This window comes from Buteo buteo, chromosome 21, assembly GCF_964188355.1.
Source record: "Buteo buteo chromosome 21, bButBut1.hap1.1, whole genome shotgun sequence".
Classification (NCBI taxonomy): domain Eukaryota; kingdom Metazoa; phylum Chordata; class Aves; order Accipitriformes; family Accipitridae; genus Buteo; species Buteo buteo.
In genome coordinates this window covers 5,066,542-5,087,125 of record NC_134191.1, presented here as the reverse complement: position 1 = coordinate 5,087,125, position 20,584 = coordinate 5,066,542, and the positions used below count along the sequence as shown (strand labels likewise).

The window sequence follows — 20,584 nt, the reverse complement described above, 5'->3', positions numbered from 1 at the left end:
AATTTGGGGGGGACGAGAGTGAAAAAGCAGCTTTCAAGAAGTTGCCAGCCACGCACTGTGGCTACACTTTAAGAGAAGGAACAGAGAGAGTGATAAAAATAAGTTTCCTGATAAACATCAATCTCATTCACATCGTTCAATTTAATTTTTCAAATGAGCTTCTGGTTCCCTGAAGCAGCAAACCTCGCACAAATAACAAAGAACAAGAGAAGGTAACTGAGATGACTTTGTCCCGAGGGCCGGGACTGAAGCTCACTGGCAGGAGCAGAGAAGACAAGCGGGCATTCACGCTTCCACGGGGAACGGCCGTGCCAGCCTCCGACACACCGTCTTCACACAATTGTCTGCGGTCCCCAACAAAATACACAAGAAAACTGTCCTTCAAAGACTATTTCCATTTCAAATTATGACTTATACAAAAAAAATAGCTTCACACGTAACTGATACCTTGGTTACTGATCCTCAGAGTCTCACAGAAATTTGTACCTTCCACTCTTCTGCATTCCTCATCAAAACTCTCACCTCCTCTCAGCTTAACAACTCAAAACATCTCCCTCCTGGCCTAGCATATCACAAAGCGGTTTATACTCTGAATACTCCAACTATTTATGATCGATTCAGCCCCTTCGACATGCCAGAAAGATCTACGCTCCCTACATCCACACAGCTTGGGGGGGGGGGGGGGGGGAGAGAAAACCAGGTTATCAACTCCATTAGTCTTCCATTATGAGCTGAATACTAATTACAACAGTTGCTCAAGCTTGTCCATAGACGTTCTATTGGTCATAAATACGATTCAAATTTTCTATTTAGATCAGACTACAACAGATTGTCAATGAAAACACAAGTATCATCAAGTCTACAACTGGAACACAGAAACCCAAGGGTTTCTGCTGCAGAGCTCTGTGCCTGCACCCAGTTTTTACTACAAACATCTAGAGACTTTAAGAAGCTACTCAGTGGTTTCATGCGTTTAAAAAAAAAAAAGTGCAAAACACTAACTGCTCACACGTAACATCCGCATTTAAAGATGATACAAACAGAACACCCAGAGAAGTTCTGCTCCCTATCACAGGAAAATCCAAGTACCTAATAAGCCTCTCTTGGCACTGGTTTTCTGTACAATGGTACCAAGATGCTCTTAGTGAAGCCACATATACCCAAATATTTCATTTCACTACCACAGCTTATTATTATAAAGTCTATGCAACAGGTTGTAATCAGGCCTCTGACCTGTCTCAACACCACTGGCATTTAGATTTTTCACCCAACATAGAAACTGTAACTCATTTTATGCTATCATCTGCATACATTTCTGAGTGAACAAAGATGATCTGGTCTTCGGCCTTAAATAACTATGATGCTGAAATGTTTTGCAGTTCAGATCAATCAGATCACAGAACAGTGATGATATTTAGCATCCTTGCATTTAAAGTCCTGTATACAGCAATTTCTGTCTGTATGGCTGAGAATAAACACACAAATGTTTGGTTACATGGAAAAAAGATTTTCAGATTGATACAACAACACTAAAAGCTGACAACAGTAGCTTGTCTCAAGCAACCTGCTAACCGCCTACTAAAAAAAAAAGAAGGGAGGAGGGAAGAGATAAAGTGTCAAGAAATCTTCAAAGAGAGGGCAGATACCATCTCCCTACATGGTTATACATTATTAACCTCACTGCTTGAAGCTGCCACTTTTGCCCAGACTTACAGCTATGTGCTGTTGACACAACCAGCTAAGTCAGAAACCCGAGCCATTCATGGGAAATTTCAATTCAAGAATCTGAGAGCACCTTCAAAGTTTTTCTACTTTGCACGACTGGCGTGTTTGCTTGCGATGTTATTTCCAAGCCTTACGTCCAGCCTCCGCAGCTACCGAGCTGCCACTCCTATTGTAAGAGTGCTGTGCTACTGGAACGAAGATACAAATTTTAAGATGGAAACTTCAGCTAAACTAAAATAAAAAAATACATAAGTAAGTCACACTGCGTTTCCCTAGAGAAGGCTGGAATCCAAAAGACCAGCCATAAAGTGCTCCTGCGGAGACAGTTCGCCCCATGCTCTTCCGCTCCTTATCTGTGTCTGTGACGGCACACTACGTTTATTAAGTTTTATCATTTTCTGGCCAGCCACTGATGTAACTAGCACAACTTCTCCAAAACCCATATTTGCATATTCCTTCTTATATGCCACGATGGCTCGCTGGTAAGGGCAAACCCAGAACTGAAAGCGAAGAGAGCAGGCAGCAACACGCACAGGCAGCAGACCCGCGGGCAGGGGACCAGCCCTGCTGATGGGGCTTCTCCTGCCGCAACGAGGAAGGGAGCAGAAAGCTGCTGGGGCTTCGGTCAACACCGAGCATCTTTCAAGACCTGCTGTACTACTAGAACAGATTTTTATTTTTTTTTCTTAAATAATGCAAATAACCCAAAAGCTTTCCAATTCTTACTTTGGCCATTTCACTCACACTAGCAGCAAGCTTAGGAAGGTTAAAAAATAGGCAAGTTAAGCAACTGGCATACTAATAGTAATAATAATAGTAATAAAATCCTTCAAATAAGGCCCACGCTGCCACTACAGCCAGGATACACCGGTTACAAGCCCTGTACAAAAAAGCCAAGCAAAGCAAGTAGAGCAGCACATTTTTAGCCACAGCAAACTATAACCATAGTAACCACAATCGAGTAAAGTAGCTGCAATATCCAAAACTTGCTCCAAGCTTCCCTGCCTACCGAAAACACACTTCAAGGGCTAACACTGATCTTATCTAGCATGCCTAGCACAGATCATCCCTCCAGACACCATTCCTGCCTCTACAGCCATCCGTGCCATATCCTAGTCATGCTGTTTGTCAAAGCAGCCCCCCTCCTCATGAACGTTGTGGATTCTTCTCCAGCTGTGGCAGCGGGTAGCTTGCATTGCCTTCTAGAAATAAGGAAAAAAGTAAATTCAGTAATACTTTGCAGTGGATAGCAGTCATCCTCCCTTTCAGAATTTGAACAAGGGAGAAAACAGAAAATTTCAGTGTACAGAGAAACAAGCCTCATTCCCACTCGGGCTACAACGATTTAACATGCTCTGGCTTCTGCTGCAGAATTTGGAGTTATAAGAACAGAAAGATCCCTTTTTTCTTTTTCTGTTTTTTTGAACACTACAATGTGTCTGAGACTCCCTGCCCCTAATTTTGTTCCAGCTGGCCTTTTTTTTTTTTTAAAGGAAATTTTTTGGCAATCTCCAAAGAGAATGCTTCAATCCAAATACACCCCTATTATATTGAAATAAGTTACCACTTGAGTAGAATAACCTGAACAGAAAGTTGAAACCTCTTCTGAACTTTTTTTCTAAGAATAAACAGCCGCAGAAACAAGTATTGACCATTTTTTACCCCCAAATCTGCTCATCAGCTTACTTTCTGTAACATTAACCGGTTCACATAAATAAGGAATACATCTCAGTGACAAAAATCAAATCCCAACTCAGCCTCTTCCAAGCTTTCTAACCAGCACTGGCACTTAAGGAACAACTATAATGTCATTTACTATAAAGCTTAAAGTATCAACATTACACACAAACCACAGCTAGCATGTCTCAACTTCCAAAAAATTATTTGAAGAGATGCAATACTTAGTATTACACTTGGTTCTTGATTTCCTAAGCAGACATCAAATGCTGAGCCACGGTGCCATGTAGGCTACCAGGTCTTCCCAACCAGAGGAGAAAGATGCACATTTTCTATATCTATTCCCCGGCCCATGCTGGGTCCCCTCTGACACCAGCAGCACCCGACATCTGCTACAAGAGACTCTGCTTGATTCCCCCCCACCTGTGTCCCTACAAATCAAAATGTGCTATTACACCTTGGTGGCCACCATTAATTATGCCTACTCTGCACCTAGGATCAGGTGAGTGCTTTCAAAATCAGAGAAGCCAGTATTGTGTAATAACACATGCCAGCAGATAATGCCAACAGATGAATATTCTAAGAACAAATTTTCAACACAAGTATCTGAAATAGGTATGTTTCCTTCTACCTGAACATTAAGATGAAGTTATGCTTTGCTTGGACAATTTTCCCCTCATTTAAGCGACAGTCTGGTTGAAGACTCAACCATCAAGATCCAACACTGATGTGACAAATAAATGAACACTATCCTTTTTCTTTTTTCAACATAAAGAGGATTGTCTTCTAGAGCAATTAAACTAAACTGTGCTTTCAAAGTTATGTTCAGCAAAATAAGTTGTTTCACATTAGCTAAACTGTAGTTTACATCACAGGAGCAGATACTTGCACAGCAATTCATGACCTTTGCAGCACAGACATAGTGATGCATGAAAAAGCTATTGCAGTTGTCTATTCCGCGCATGGTTTTGGCACCTAGGTCTTTACCATCAGCTATTGTAAATGATGTGCACAAATACTCTTTACTACCTTTTAGTAACAGACCTGCACAGAAATATTATGCCTGCAAATACTATACCCTCAGATTGTCATATGAAGTGACACTGGGATGTTTGGCTCGTGGGAACTGGAATAAATGCCAGACCTTTTCTGAAGGTCTCACTGCCTATGATACTGTGCTCTTGAAATAAATAAAAAAAAAAAAAAAAACACAAAGCAAAACCAAAAAAAACAATAAACAAACCCAAAACCACACACAAAAAGCAGCCAACTGTACTTTTAAGGTTCTGGCAAGCATCTTGCAGTGTTTACTACTTGCACTTTATTCTGTATCTCAAAGCCTCCCTTTAAAGCCTGTCTCAGGATCAAATCCAGAGCACTGACACCCAGGAATTCTGCTGCTCCACTCCTAACCCCTGCAACTGGGCTTAGGAGTAGAGCAGCACAAATCACCGCACATCCAACCCACGGTAGTTAGTCGGACCTGGATTTCAACAGGGATATAGGAGGATAAGTTGCACCGTATTTTTCATGTGACCCTAATTTCTATATCTGTTTGGGATTTCTTTGGTCCCGCTGCCTTCAGAAAAGACAAACCACCCACCTCCTGCAGACACTGCGGAGCAGAGACAGCGGCTGGCTTTATACCCACAGTAACACACAGAGACCTTGAGGGACTCCGGCAATCCCCAGAAAGGTGGATCTAATTACAATTGCTCTTACTTTTCCTACAACTATGTTATCAGAAGAATGAAAGTGGCATTGAGTGGGATTTCAGAGTCAAAAGCCTCATGTAACATGAAGTAGTGAGGATTTGGATAATTTCATGCTGTTCTGGCTTTGATGCAAGCGGCGATACCAGCAGACCTCTGCGTGGCTCGCCGTTTCTTTGAGAAAATGTGTTTCATACACTGTGTAATGTGAAGTACGTGATTATTTTAATAATCCTAGTCACACGAGTATATCTTTGCTCAAAGAAAAACAAGAAAACAAGACTAAAAAGTATTTACGCGTTTATAAAACAGTTAGTGCCAGACCAATAATACAATAAGCATACTTCTGAGTGATACTGTAAAGCAAGGCTAGAAACTAACCCATGAACACATTAAAAAAAAATTAACAACTCCTTAAAAGATTTTTACATCCAGAAGAACCAAAGCTTTGGAGAAATTAAGCCATAAACATGACAGGGTGAGCGCTCATTCTTGCATGCATATTTTCCAGCTCATTTGTGATGACCACACAGTCCTTTTTAGCAACAAGAAAAAGGATGAATGGACAAATTGTCCTTAGTGTACAACTGCAAAGCAGTATGGAAGTTGTATACGTTTATCTGAGAAGTTCTCTGTGTAATACAAGACCACAAGGCAACAATAAAAACAGTAAAAGAAGACTAGAAGGACAGACAGCAAGAAATATGTGACTGAGCCATATTTCATTGAAAGAATGTAACTTTCTAACACTGATGTAATAACTCTGTGTTTTTATAAGACAGATGTTTAAAAATACAGAAGTTAATCTAAGGAGGAACAACCACTTCTAGGCTGCAGGTATTGGTTTTCCACAGGATCGCCAGCAGGACAGGGTTACCTTTCAGCTGAAGAAAATGGCATTTGCTACTAATCTTATACAGAAGGGCACAGCAACATGTTTGAAAGACTCCAATAGTTAAGTCTGAACATTTTGGAAAAACAGTGAAAAAAAATAACAGCTTCACATAAACTAAACAATTGTTCACCACAAAATAAACTAAGTACATTTAATAGTGTACGACCACCTCCAGAAAGCCTCCAACAAACTGTTCAACGTCCTCCTTGACTATCCAGCCCACTGTCTGTTATCTCCTCAGAAAAGCCAAGAATAGGCACCACAGAGATAAAGGAGCCTCAGCTTTGTGATAAGTATTCCTGGCCAGGACAACAAACCTTGAGCTGTTCAGATTTCAGAAGAGTATTTTAAACTTTATGTTTGTCCACCAGAAGTTTTTAGACTTCAGGTAATTTCTCACAGTTTGAACACCCCCCTCAGTACTTATATTTTTACACTTTAAGAAGTTTAAAATTATTTGCAGTACTTAATATTTAGTGGTCTCACGAAACTGCCAGCGCCCTGCCTTTTAGGGTGAAAACCTGCTTAACTTTTTCCCATTTTCCTTTTTTTTTTTTTTTTTTTTTTTTTTTTTTAAATCAAACTAAGAATGGGAAAGTTATTACATGAAATGCAAGCTGCCACCTCCATTCACACAACATGACAGGCATTACTGTTTGCTGGAAAGCAGCTAGTCACTGCCTCTGTGCCACTACACATAGCTAAGGCTCTTTGAATGATGCCTATAAAAAGAATACTCAATTCTTACTTGTTACAGGACCCTTAGCATTGCTTATTTTTAATTATTTGAGCATATTTACAAATCAAAGCATATAAATCAAGGAGTTTTATTCCCAGAGCTGCCACTGCACTGATTCTGCAGCTCACATTTCTGATTTTTTTAGTGAAAATTTGCTAAAAATCACAAATCCAGTACCAAGAGAGTCCAAGAATTGATCTGTGAAACTATTTCAATATGACTGCTCAACAGCATAGTGCAATAGGTTTTTCAATACTTTTACAGTTCTTTTTTAATATTCATTGTTTCATACAATGCCATTACAAAACAGTCTAAAGCCAGGGCTGTAAGGTGTTTTTGGAAGCAGTTTGACCAGAATTTTGCCATCCCAAAGCTGAATATTCACATAATTCCTCAAAACACCCGTTCCAATACAGTACAGAACCGGAAACAGCAAATACTATTTGCAGGCACTACCACAAATCCAAACGTGAAAGTCAAGGCCATTCACCTATCAAATTATGTAAAAAACATCTTACATGGTATTCTTGCACAGCTGGACTTAGGACCTGGTGGGCTGCCAGCAAGAAAGCAGCCCCAAGCCAGAGAACGGAGCTATTTGGGATTTTGTTGGAAAATTTTCAGTGGAAAGCAACAGTGTTTGCATTTTTGCCAGTATATGGAACTTGCAGAGAACTACTCTCTCTTGGTTTGTGTTTTGTTTTGTTTTTTTCCCAAGGGAAACTGATAAACCACAGACTGGGCTTTCTGGTTTAAAAGCACTGAGCCTGAGACTGATTGTAAACCTGCGCCTTTTCCATCCAGTCTCATGGGCTCTGCTTACCTTACTGCCCTGGGTCTTTGTCCTTCTCTACCCCACAATCCTATAAAAATAATTTTAAAAGAGATGTCTAACATTGTATGGTGCGCGTTTCGGACTACAGGTTCATTCTGATATGCCTCTGTGGAGGGTTTGAGATATCAAGTAGTGTACAACAGCAGCAAACAAAAGCTCTTGCACACCCTGGAGAACGAAGAGCCATCCCTACAAGGTCTCCTGCAAAACAGCACTTCTCAAGAGCAACAACTCTCTCCTTTTGCAGCTCTTTAATTTGAAATCACAAGTTGGCAAGAGGAAGAGTTAAACACAAGTTGTTCTTCAGGCTTCTTTGATACCAGAGCATGGACAGAAAAGAGCAGTGACGGTGAATAACAACACTAGTATCAAGTTATTGGAAGAGAGCTTGAGGTTTACTTAACCACTAACACTGTAAAGTTTAACTTACTATGTCTGCAGGAGGCAAAACAAAAGCCATGCTGAAGTTTTGGAAGAAATTTCTCCTTTTAGAGCAAGAGTCTGCCTGGAAGCTCGTGTGGTGCTGGCAGTCTCGCCCATCTTCTCATCTGTAGCGCCTATCTAAACTGCAGCAGGAGATAATTTCATATCTAATATGCAGCAGCTAACGAGCACCAGCAAAAGCCCCGAGGCTGTTCAGCAGATGCTCACCCTGCAGTTGCTTTCTGTGCCTAGTCCAAATACCTGGAAGAGGTCTGCTCCAGTGGCAGCGACTGCTCCCGGCCGGTTTCGGCTCCGTCCCTGGAGCTGCAGGCAGAAGCTGCAGCCCCCATGGCTGTCCTTGCTGGCTGTGGGCTGCTGACCTGCGTGGCTCTCCATCAAGGAGCACTGCAGGAGCTTGGGGGGGCGTGGGGGTGTTCATGTGTATATATATATATACATACACACACACACACACACACACACACACCCCCCAGCAAGGCAGCATTGAAGAGCTGTGTACTCCGAGTAAAGATTGTGCCTGTGTTCATCTGCCAGAATTATTTCCAATAGGAACATCTTTTAAGGACTAGAGCGGGAAGAAGTCTGATTTAGCTTTTTCCGCTTTCATTAAAAAATAAAGCATGTTCCCTTAAATAAGGAGTTCAACACACTTCTAAATAAATGTAAGATTAGTAAAGAATTGGCAAGGCACCAAATTTACCACATTTTAAGCACATTTTGTCTTGTTTGATGGGGAGGCAGAACTGTCCAAATGATCACAACTTCATTATGCTTACAAGTATAAAGCTACTTCTGATTCATCATTATATATAAAATCTAAGACAAAAATACATAGCCAGAATTAAATTTTTCAGATGCTTTCTTGCTCCACTATTTTACATAAAAAATAATTTTCTACTAAGATTTTTTAATGGCCCATTTACAAAAATAAACAGAAATTAAGAGTAAAGAGCACAATACATCTCTCCTGCTTAAAACAGAATTTGCAATATGTAATAGATTAAAATAGCATCAATTCCCAATTGCAACATCACCCTAAATTCCAGCTGAACAAGAGCAACTTTACAACTGCCCTTTTTGCTCTCTGGCTAATCATTTGCTTACTACCAGCAGTAGTTAGGCCCATAGCTACGCATTCAGAAAAAAGCATTGCCTCCTATTCATTTATTGCATTTGCAGGGAAGAAGGTCTGCAACAGTAGAAAAATTGCACTAATATAAACAAAATCCACAGCCGAGTGTTTACTAAATAAGATGCAACTGTAAATGCAAAGATCACACCAAGCCTGAACTTGAAAAGATGGCCTTGAGATTACTAAATCATTTTTCTTAGATATTCAAATTTCTTTGGTCACCAATAATTTTAGACGTACGTTGCAAGTGCTGCACAAGCTTCATTTCTAGAAACTTATTGCAATCTCCTTCATCATGCTATTGACCCAGTCACTGATCCACTTGGAGCTTCAGTTTAATCCATCACTGAAAATTCAAATCAGTACTTCAGCAGGTTGCACACCAAAACGGTAAAATTTGTTGTGCAGCTGCTTCTGGTGTTTTCATCTATGGACACACCTTACTGCAAAATACCAAATGTTCCATGGTTTACACGGACTTACAAAATTCACTGATCTCAGCACAAAATTTACTTGCTTACTACCACCAGGACGATGATAAAACTAAGGCCATTTTACTTGCTTGTCAAAAATAAGCTGCTCTCACTAGCAAAAATTTGAAAACAGTTCATAAAGCTGGCAGCAACCAAGATGTGTGTAATAAAATAGTCAGATTTACAACAAAACCAATTACTTAAATACTTCTTCCTATTTGACTGTTTATTAAGCTATGTATAATCCTGAGGAAAGCGAGCAGGCTCAAAACTTCCTGTTGAGTAACAAGGTGCAGTTGGCAGCATGAGGGTATGGATGAGTCTGATGAAAATGCAACATGTAGATTCCCCAAAGCAACTGCTCATGGTTATTGCGTTATAAATTAAAATAATGAAAAATGGAGGAAAAGAACAGTTTTAGCAACTCTAACTAAAGCTAAAAACTAGGAACACCGGACTTGGTGTTATAGAAGTGCTTTATCACCGCTGCTAATACACGTATTTCCATTTCAGACACTGTTATCTTGAGTAGTAGCGGAAACTGTCATGTATACACCACCCTTTAATTCAGCTTGACATATCCCATCCAGGGGCATCTGCCTCCAGGTTTTGGGATATACTACTTTCACGCTTCAAAATCATAGCAGGAGAGGGACCAAACTTGGAAAAAAGCAAGAAAAAGGAGAGATGCTGACAAAATGAGCTCCCTACCAAAAAAGAGATGTCAGTTAAACTCTGAAGTTGATCCCCTCCCCCAAAAGTTTGTACTAAAACTAAAAAGTAAAATACGTTTCTGAAAGCATCCTTCTTAAAAGTGTGCTATTGGGTAAGCACAAAGAAAAGCCTGTACTTTTCTCTTATAGGAAGATGAGTTATAAGAGCATTCTCTCTTTTAACAAGCTCAAGCATCTCCAAATTTGAGCACATATCGACATAACATGCCTAATAACGTGGCATTGCATATACAGTACCATTCCGAAGAAGCCTGTCAGTTTTAAATTTTTATTTTAAAGAGAAAGTTTAATATGGTCTAATCTATGTCTGCAAAAAAGTTAACATTTAAATAATATGTCTAAAACACCACCTGTTGTACAGCTAGAGTTGAATGAGATTCTAGGGTTTTGAAGCTGCACACCAGTATCATCAGTCCAGAATTTGTGCTTTGACAACGCATTTCCAACACCCGCAACTTTTATTAGCAAACGGAAGATAAATTTTAACTTTGAAACAAGGTGAATTTCTACAAACTTGGAGTCTGACATTTTAAAACTTAGAGCCTAAGTTTTAAAAATCAGCTCTGATGCAGAGAGAGATCAAGAGTCTTTTTCTTTTTTTTTTTTGCAGTCGCTGTCACCCTTTCAAACACTGTCCTAAGATCAGTACTGACAGGACTGAAACAGCCTACAAATCTGTGAGCGATTGTCACTAGCAAGAACTACATAGCAGAGTTTCCAGTCACTTAAGCATAATGCTTACATTTACATAACACTCACTCTTTGAGAAATGCAGATAACCTGAGTATCTAACCTGCATCCAGAGAGGCATGATAGCTTTGCTTAAAAACAACTAAGAAATTTCTACTGACCAACTCTTTTGTGGAGTGCCCTCGCAATGCAGGGTTCGGCTGATTTATCAGAGCAAAATTTCATTGTGCTTGCATGACACTGGAACACTGTACACTCAGGGGGAAAAAAAAAAAACAAACCACCAAACCCAAAACAACCTTCTCTATCATTTACCAACCAGGTTGAGTTCACATAGAAGCAAAATGAGAAACTACCATTTCTACAACAGATGCTGAATAGTCTCGGTAGGCCCTAAATCTCTAGGGATGCCATAAAAAAAAAAAGCCAGTTGAGCAAGGCAGTAATTTTAATTTGGCTACATCAGACACTGCAGGCTTTACCTAAATGAAACAAACTGAGTTTTTCCAGCAAGCAAAACCTCCTTTTTGTAAAAAAACAAACAAATAAACAACACACACACCCAAAACAAACAAACAAAACCATCAATAATAGGATTTCCTTTCATATGAAAGCGACAGTCAAGAGTCCTTGAACAACCAGGCACGTAGCTTTGATGAAAAAGCTCCAGCCTGCACCAGCTATGCAATTTAAGAGACACATCAGGGCTGCTAGAAGGTGGAGCGGACACTGCTCCGCTGCTCCCCAGCACTGTCCGGGAAGGCAACACAGCACCAGGCAGCAGCACGGGGAGCTGGTACCCCTGGTACTGGTAAGTGGTAGCCCACCTACTCCTTCATACCTCTGCCCCAGCACAACCTGCGGTGAAACAGTCACTGTCAGTGGTTTAAGAGGAAACCTTACTGTTCAATAAATCAGTTTGCTTTTCTAAACACGACAAGAAATAAAAGACATTCTGAAGGACAATGAGGCAGGCAGGCATGCGTTTTCAAAAGGCCACCATGCGCTCAGGGGAGGTTTTTTCCTTCCACATTGTGTCCTCTGAACAAAATTGGAGAACTGAACACAGACATGCAAGAGACATTTTGGGATGTCCGGTTCCATCCGGGCAGCACGAGGCACAGCAATCCTGTGCACGCACGCTACTGTCCGGGAAAGACGGAGGAGAAGTCAGGCACTGGGTTGCCATCAATAGCTGCTGTTCAAGCACTGTGGGAAGAAGGCAGCCTGTGAGCACAGAAACTTTTGCTTTCAGAATTATTACTCCTGGGCATGAGGAACTGACCCAGATGGTTTCAAAATTTGCCAGGAAACAATATTACAATACTCAGTTCGGAAGCTCTTCCTCTCCCTAACTAGCCTCAGAAGAAACCTACTTAGTAAACTGTTGGATCCCTACTTGGAGTACTGGTGCGACTTATCTACGTGTGCCTAGCACACTGTAGGATAGGGAAACTCAACTACCTTTATAAACAAAACTAGCAGAGAGCACTACCCTACGTAACAAAAAGCCAGGAATAATTACTTAAAACAGAAATATTTCCGAGTCCTCTGCAAGCCAACTTCTGATCTGCAGATAACAATGATACCTACTTGTCCAGACAAAACTATCATTTTTCAAGAAAGTTCTCAGATAAGGTAATCTTAAGGCTAAAATGCTCACTTTATTGTATTCTTGAGTGTCCTACCACCGTTACCATCCTGATGAATACTATTTTGCAGCTTTGCATATCCTCACATGGCTTGCATTTATTTGTACACATGTAGACAGACACGAACATACACAACCAACGCCCTGAATTGCCATCATTCTGGTACAAGCCCCAAGGAGGGAAAGCAAGCAAATTCAGTTAAAACTTTCTTTTTTTTTTTTTTCTTTCTTTCCTTAATTCTTCAAAACAATTCTGGTGCTCCATCCTAAAGAAATGGTTAGTCTTGCTGAAAACTACCAGTTACACTGTGAACCTGTGCCAGCTGCAAATCACTCCAACTGCCCTGGCACCATCATTTAAAGTCATTTTCCATTTAAAGAGTCTCACATCAGCACCAGCACAGCCTTTCATTACCCATCCCACTTAATACCCACAATCTCTCCACAGCTCACTCGCTCAGTCTCCACTGACCAAGCAGCACACGGAGACTGATGTGCGGATTATTGGGATTCCTAATGCCTTTTCTCCCCGCTGGCTGAGTGCTGAGCGCTTGGCAGCCTGCCTGACCCGCAACACGTGTGGGTTTGTCAGCCTAATGCACTTTGTCATCTGGAGAGTCTCAGGACGAAGCGGGACCCAACGGCGTCCGCATAGCAACGGCTGACGGCTCCCAAAACTTCCAGCTACTGCACTTCCCAGCACTGGTGGAGAAAGAGGTACAGAAGTGAGTGTCTGGGTGTTTGCCACTGCTTGCTTTCCGAGAGGCAAATACGTAAGGTAAGAGCAACAGCATTCAGCACGATCCTTTAACTGAAGACTGGAGAGTCAACACAGGGGTTTCCCATACAAAACATCCGTCCTCACTTGATTGTTGTCTTGCAGTGACTCAAAATCTGCACGTCAAGATTCTGGATTTGAGTAACTTTTTTTTTTTTTCCCCACAAACGCACCTTCTGTTAACTAAATAATGAGGTGAAAATTCAGAGATACGGGCTCAAAAATGAGTTGTGACCACGTCAGTTGTCACTCACCAGTTTAAGAGGTTGCTATTGATCTGTACCTATGCCCAGCATTTAGGCAGGGCAGAAAGACATGAGATTTGGGCATTTTTCTACATAAAAGATAAACTGAGGTATTTTCAAGTGTGAGGCAATACATCAGCCCTGTAAATCCCGCTGTAAATTCTTACAGGATGACTATACAAAAGGAAATACCACACAACATGCAAATAGCAAATAAATGCAAATTTAACATCATGTCGAACTAAAAAGTGTAATGAAAGTGAAACTGGTTTGTAGATGAATGAAATACAGAAGCCAGCAGAGATCTTACTTGGAAATGGAAGAAAAGAATATGCAAAATACAGCTGAAGTTTCACTTCCTCTCTACAATAAAATACAACAGAAAGCTCAAGCACGCCACAGGGCACATCCTTCACAACCTCCTCCGACAAAACACACTGTCCATACACACCAAGATTTTCTACTTTATATCTGATGTCAGATGACAGATTTTTTGTGAATTATCTGAGCAGAGAAAGATAAAGATTATCAACTATATAACAAAATACAGCGATTTTTAGACAACATATTATAAATTTATGTTTTCTGCTAATAAACACATACTAATTATTTTATAATAGCAAATTCAGTAACAGAACAACTGAAGGAAAGTCTTGAAAAGCACTACTAAGCTTTCCAACCGTGTTGCATTTGGTTCCCATTTAAGCATATCAACCAGCTCTCAGCATCACAATATCCAGGGCACCTCAGTCACGGGTGTATTTGTCAAGACACCCCTTGGTTAGGTTTATTTTGATGTAACTACGGGGAAACTCTGACAAAAAGTGAATTGCTTGCTTTAGGATGACTACAGCAGAAGAAAATAAATGAAGTTTTTCTGAGCCCCAGGACTACACCACCCTGGCGATACACATCTACCAGATTAGAGAAATTACTTGCTTCTAGAGATTTACAAAATGACTCAGTGAGGTTCTACTACGTTATGTTGCTTCCTCCTCTAATTTCTTCCTGGATTTGTGCAGCTAATTGCTTATCACCAGAATTTCCAAGTTAAAGCAAGCTAAAAACAGAACCCTGTTTTTACTAAAACGCATTGCGGAAAACAGCGTAGACTGAGTTGAGCAACCACTTCCTAAGGAGCTTGTACCCTCGCTCTGCACCAAAACTGGGGAGTGAAAAGAGCAAAAGCTTTCAGGGCTAGCATAACTTTGTGAGCAATGACACACATACAAACCATCTAGAGGAAAAAACCAGAAAATATTTCCTCCTCATCATCTCTTTCCATAATCTCTGGGGTCACTTGCAGCAGCAGCAGCACATGCCAGGATTCAAACCAACAGAAAACTTCGCCGTCCGTCTGCACTACCCACGTGAGACAGCCCTGCCTGCTCCTGCCACCCGTTTTTCAAACCCACCTATTCCCCCTCGCCAGCTCTCGACGCAGCCACAAAGCCAGCCAGGTCGACACCAGTGCAGCGGCAGCTCCCGCACTCATGGTGAACAGCAGGGAGGAAAGTCGTGAGCACTGAAGCCCCAGCACGGGTATTTGTAGCCTGACCCGGAACGCCAAAAGTCTATTTAACATCTTTAAAGACTGAGTGGCAACTTAGAAAAACACGTAGGCTTAAGTTCACTACCTGAAAATGGTCACTTCTGCTAAAAAACCTGGGGGTACGCAAGGTAGGAAAGGTTGAAGCAACCACCTTAATGCTGCAATAACACAGCTGCTCACTTTTCAAATAAGTTTCCTCAGAAGAAACTGGAAGCAAACAAATAACAGAAAAGCATATGGAAATTATCATTATGGCACAAAAACAAAAGCAGAAAAGCTTTTATGTGCCTCCTTTTAACAAAAGAAAGTCTAATTTTGAAACAGCTGCTTCACTGACCAAGCCCACGCCCTGAGGCAGGGGCTAGGTTTGGTTTTGTTTCTGTTTATTTCACAGTTTCCCTGTTTATTCAACTTCTTTCCTCTGCCAGTGGCAGCCAGGGCAGTGTGGGGCAAGTGGCTTCATCCAAAACCAAGAAGCAGTCCTCGACCCCAACAGCTGCTCCAAGTTGCTCTTTGAAACACAGGTAGCTACGTCCTTCTGAACTCAGAAGTAAGTTTCAAGTCTTTTCTAAAGGAAAAGGTAGCAAATCACCTCAGAGCTTGCTTAAAAAAAAAAATCTCCTATTTTTTTCCAAGTGTCATATTAAACTCGAAGAAGGTAGCGAAGGTGAAGAAGGAAAAGCCAACAAGTTACACAGTCTAAGCTGGATGTAGCTTAAATACTACTTGCACAACTGTTAAAAAACTATCAGCACAAGTTGGAAGAGAAGTGTCTGCTCCTTCCCTGGAGGCTGCAGACATTTCCCGGAGATACTGGTACGGTCACCAAATGCTTAGTAAGCACCAGACCTCTCTGCTAAGGACAAATGCACTTCGGTGGCGTTTCAGACTATCCATCCTACACTGAAGTTTAACCTCAGTGATACCAGTTCCACCAAATTCAAGTCAACTACTTTTGCCTTATGCAGGCAAAGGACTGACTTACTGAGGGACCAGGCCTGAAGGAAGAGTAACAACATGAACCTTTTAAACACATACTGGGAGCAGGAAACCTGGGTACTGAACACCCTTTGCAAATATGCTCATTTTGACATCAACAGTAGAGCTCTTCTACAGGGATTTCCACAGAAAGCCGGCGTTTTGACAGAGCACAAGTCTTGCTCTACTTCCTTTGGGAATGGAGTGCTTGCATTAAGGTGTAAATCCAGGTCTCTCATTCCCCTAATCTCAGGTACGCCTAGTCAGCAAAAAAAAGGAACGTGACTGCAATGTATGCAAAACACCACGCTCCTTGTGATCCTGTAACGTGGCTAACAGTAGCAGTGCTGGGATCTAACACACCTGACATAAGGACAGGACTTCAAAGTCCCACGCTGACCACAGCGGAGCCTGTTCCAGCATGCGTTCCCACCGGCGCTAGCAGAGGTGGCCATAGCCAGAGTGCAGGCGAGCAGTCACACCGGCTGGCTGAGCACCTCCGACAGTCTCAGCAGGCTGTAACCCACATTCACGGCTGTGCTTTACGCAGCAAAATAAAGCAGTAATTGTCCCACGGGGCAAAATGAGCAGCAAGGACTCGATGGTCAGGGACACAGCATGGACTGAAACGGGAATCACGCTGGCAGGAAGGCATACAGGTCCTGTGGCACTCCGCCTTTAGCATCGTCACGAATTGTTCTACAGCCACACGTGCATTCGCTGTGTGGATACACCTTCAGCCTCAACAGTGCTTTTCCATCACCACGCTGTACCAACAGTCCCCCTGCTCCTCTTGAGTAAAGGTCTTTTTACAGGAGCAGCTAAAACAAGAGTTTCACCAAAACAGACTGCTATCAAAGTATTTGGTAAGAGGTCACCAAGAGAAAGTGTTTTTCAGAAAAGTGGATTTTTAATTTAAACAGATGTTGTGTCTTAAAGGTTACCATTTCAATGACTGACATGTAGTGACATAAAATACCTGATAAGCTTATAAAAAGAACCTTGAATCATCAAGTCTAATGAAGCTGGCCCATTAATGAGCAGCAGACAAAGCATGCCCACGCACAGTGCCCACTGCAAAACCAGGACTCAGGCCTTTCACAATTCATCTCTTCCGTGCTTCAAAAACAAATAAAACCACCACAGCAGCTTCACAGGCACGCTCATCCACCACTTTTAGAAGACAGGTTCCAGCAACAAAATCCTCTTTCGTATTTCTTTTTTTTTAATATCAGCAAGAACTTCAGGTCACTTACTCCCCTCTCGTCCATTCACAAGAGAAAAATCATTCTCGTAACAGACTTGTTAAGTTTTGTTTCAGAATTTTACAGACCAGCAAAGCTCTCCATGCAGTTAAACTATTTTAATCCCATACGTGCACACCCTCCACACTGTACACAGGTGCACAAACAACTTGCCTGGGTTACAAGTGTTCAGCGATGAGTAAACCTTTTGGATACTGCAATACCTACAACTGCATTTTACAGAAAGCAGCAGCAACAGCCGTACTAGGGTCATGATGGTCTGCTGGTTTAAGTTCAACAATTTCTACAGGAAGATATAAGCTTAGCCTAAACCAACCTCATGTAGTTAAAAAACCCAGACCCTCAGACTTGCAAGCCCGCTTTCAGGGCAACCACGCAACACTGGACAACTTATTCTAAATGCTTCACACATTACTGCAATCGCAGCATCTCTTTCAACCTGGGTAAGATATTTTTACATCAGCTGGACTGATTTTCGTACTTACTAAACTTCCCCCCTTTTCACAATTGTTAGGAGTAGCCCACCCATTACAGCGGGTACGGATCATCCCTGATGCCTCAGGACAGACAGAGGCGATGGCAGGAGACTAGTAGGCAAACACTCCTGGAAAAGTAAGGGACAGTGAAAGAGACTGTGAATAATTAACACCTGCCTACCCACTGAAGTACAGTAATTATAGAGAATAACTGAATGACTGCTTTCCTTACTCAGGGAGGTGCAGATAAGACATGTGGGTCTTCTTATACCTCGGACTTGAGTTTAAAGTGCTCTCAGTTGGCAGCAACACACAGAAAAAAGTCACTGGCTGTGACAATTAACAGCTTCATTTTAAGTCTCTTTTGTTTGAGCAAGTAACTCTTCCACTCAGACATACTACATGAAACAACACTTTCTCAACTAAACAGATATATTCAAGGCACACAGCTAAAACCTGAATGTTAAAACCTGTAAGGCCCCTGACATTGGGAAGCAGCCACACCATATTTTAACGTGGTGGAGTCCGAGCCTTGCCCGTCCTGCCTGCACGCACAGAATGTGCAAAGGGGATGAGGGCTTGTGTCCTCCTACAAGCCCAGCAATACTCCACTGTATCAACTCCTGCTTTTTTAAAACCAGACTCTCAGGGAAACTCAGAAACAAGACCATGCACCAGCCTGCAAAGGAAAAGGAGAGATGTCTACAATATGAGTTATTTGAGGACATGCACAGACTTGTGAAAAAGGACCTAGAACTTTGTGTAAGCAGTAAATCATTAAATGAGATGTTGTAAAGTAAGGTATGGATAGATTTCACGTAAAACACAGTTTACTATAAATATTCCAGGAAAAATGTGTTCCAATTTAATAGACCTATGTTGATTTTATCCACAACACAGTCTGTCCACTCAATCACCATTTCTCAGAATCAGATGCATGGTGGGAATCAAATTTCTTTGTGGAAACAGGTGTGAACATTTGTTGGAGCCATGTTCAGTTCTGCCTTGCCTCTGTTATAAACAGAATACAACCATTATTAAAACCTCTCTTCATTAAACCATCTCACTTGTGGGATTTATTTTGTGCCACTTGCTCCCTGAATTTAAAAGAAAAGAAATTACACTTTTTTCTGTAATACACTTTACACAGTAGCTGAAAAGACACTGCTTATATAATAAGTATTATGCAATTTCCCCAAATAAATACTACCGGGGGGGGGGCGCGGCGGAATTACAAAGTCCCCAAGATTTTCAAGGCTGCAGATTTGGCTTCAAAAGCAAAGAGGCTGTAAAAACCACATGCCATCCCAAATCTTCCTGATAATTATTGACATTGCATCAGCACCCAAAGATCCCATCAGGAACAGTGCTCCATTATGTATTAACAGAAGACAACCTGGTAAAATACACAATTTACCACCACAGTACCATCTCTTAAAGAAAGCAAAGAGGCTGACACCAGCTATAACAAAGAAACCAAAAAACTCCCCAACACAAGACAGCATTGATGCAGTTACACTTATAAAGCTGTGATTTGGTTTGGATACCTTCTAGTCCTAAGACAGTTTTAGTAAATCAGTTTTAAAAAAACCCCAACACCAAACAAACAAAAAGCCCCACCCAAAACACAACTTTATTAGCCATCTTCAGCCCAGAGTACTTAGCCAGCACAAATATAGCAGTAGAGCATCTCATCTGGCAAAGCTAACCTAAGAAAAAAAGCACACCAAAACACCGTGCAACTGACTGATCATCATGGAGATCTTTTAAAAACAAACAGCCCTCGCGCTGTAAACAAGCATGTATTTTAAGTCACAAATGGTCCAAGTAACTCATGGAGAGCAAACACAGAAGTAAAAAACGAAGCCCAAGTGGCAGCACAGAGAAAAATAAAAGAGCAAGGCATTCAGCAAGCAGACCCCAGTGCCCACCACTCCCCTACCTTCAAATTTTGACAAGTAATTTTCACAAGCCTGAAAAAATTTTGCTTCTCCTTAGTTTGTTCTTGCTTTTATGGTTTGGCCTTTCCTCTCCACTGGTGTTTCTCTAATCCCCGCTCAGCCCACAGCACACAGTGCTGGCAGCCACGGTGTGCTCCAGCTCTCAATAACCAACACTGACACCAACCCCGTCTTGGAAGAGCAAAGTCCACGTGCACCAACCCCTGCTCCAGCCACCGCACTGGCCAGGAATCAAAAACCCCCAGCCAGTGCACACCTGCAGCCTTGTATTTGCACTGGAAATAGGCTGAAAGTGAAAAAGTGATTCTGTAAGTAAAAGAAGCTCATATTAGTTTAAATTCATTTTCATTGAACATTGAAGAGGTCCATTGCAAGTTTCAGATCTTGGAGTCCTGGGAAATTTTCACCAGCAACTTCAACTGGGTATCAGGGAGCAGAAAAGAGGGACATCAAGTTTTGCAAAGGCAGCATCCATCCTGCCAGAAACTACAGACATAAAATTACACTTTCACAACTGAGCTAATCAGCCACATTCCAAACATAAGCTGCATTTATCTCCTCAGAACAGCACACTTTTTTCTTAATTATCAAAGGTCAATGGCATTGAGAATATTGAGTAAAC

The 20,584-nt window shown here is 41.5% G+C and overlaps 1 protein-coding gene across 1 annotated transcript in view; it reads right to left on the bottom strand.

Moving 5' to 3' along the window:
- Window positions 1-20,584, bottom strand: part of RYBP (RING1 and YY1 binding protein) — a 47,078-nt gene that overhangs the window by 8,738 nt on the left and 17,756 nt on the right.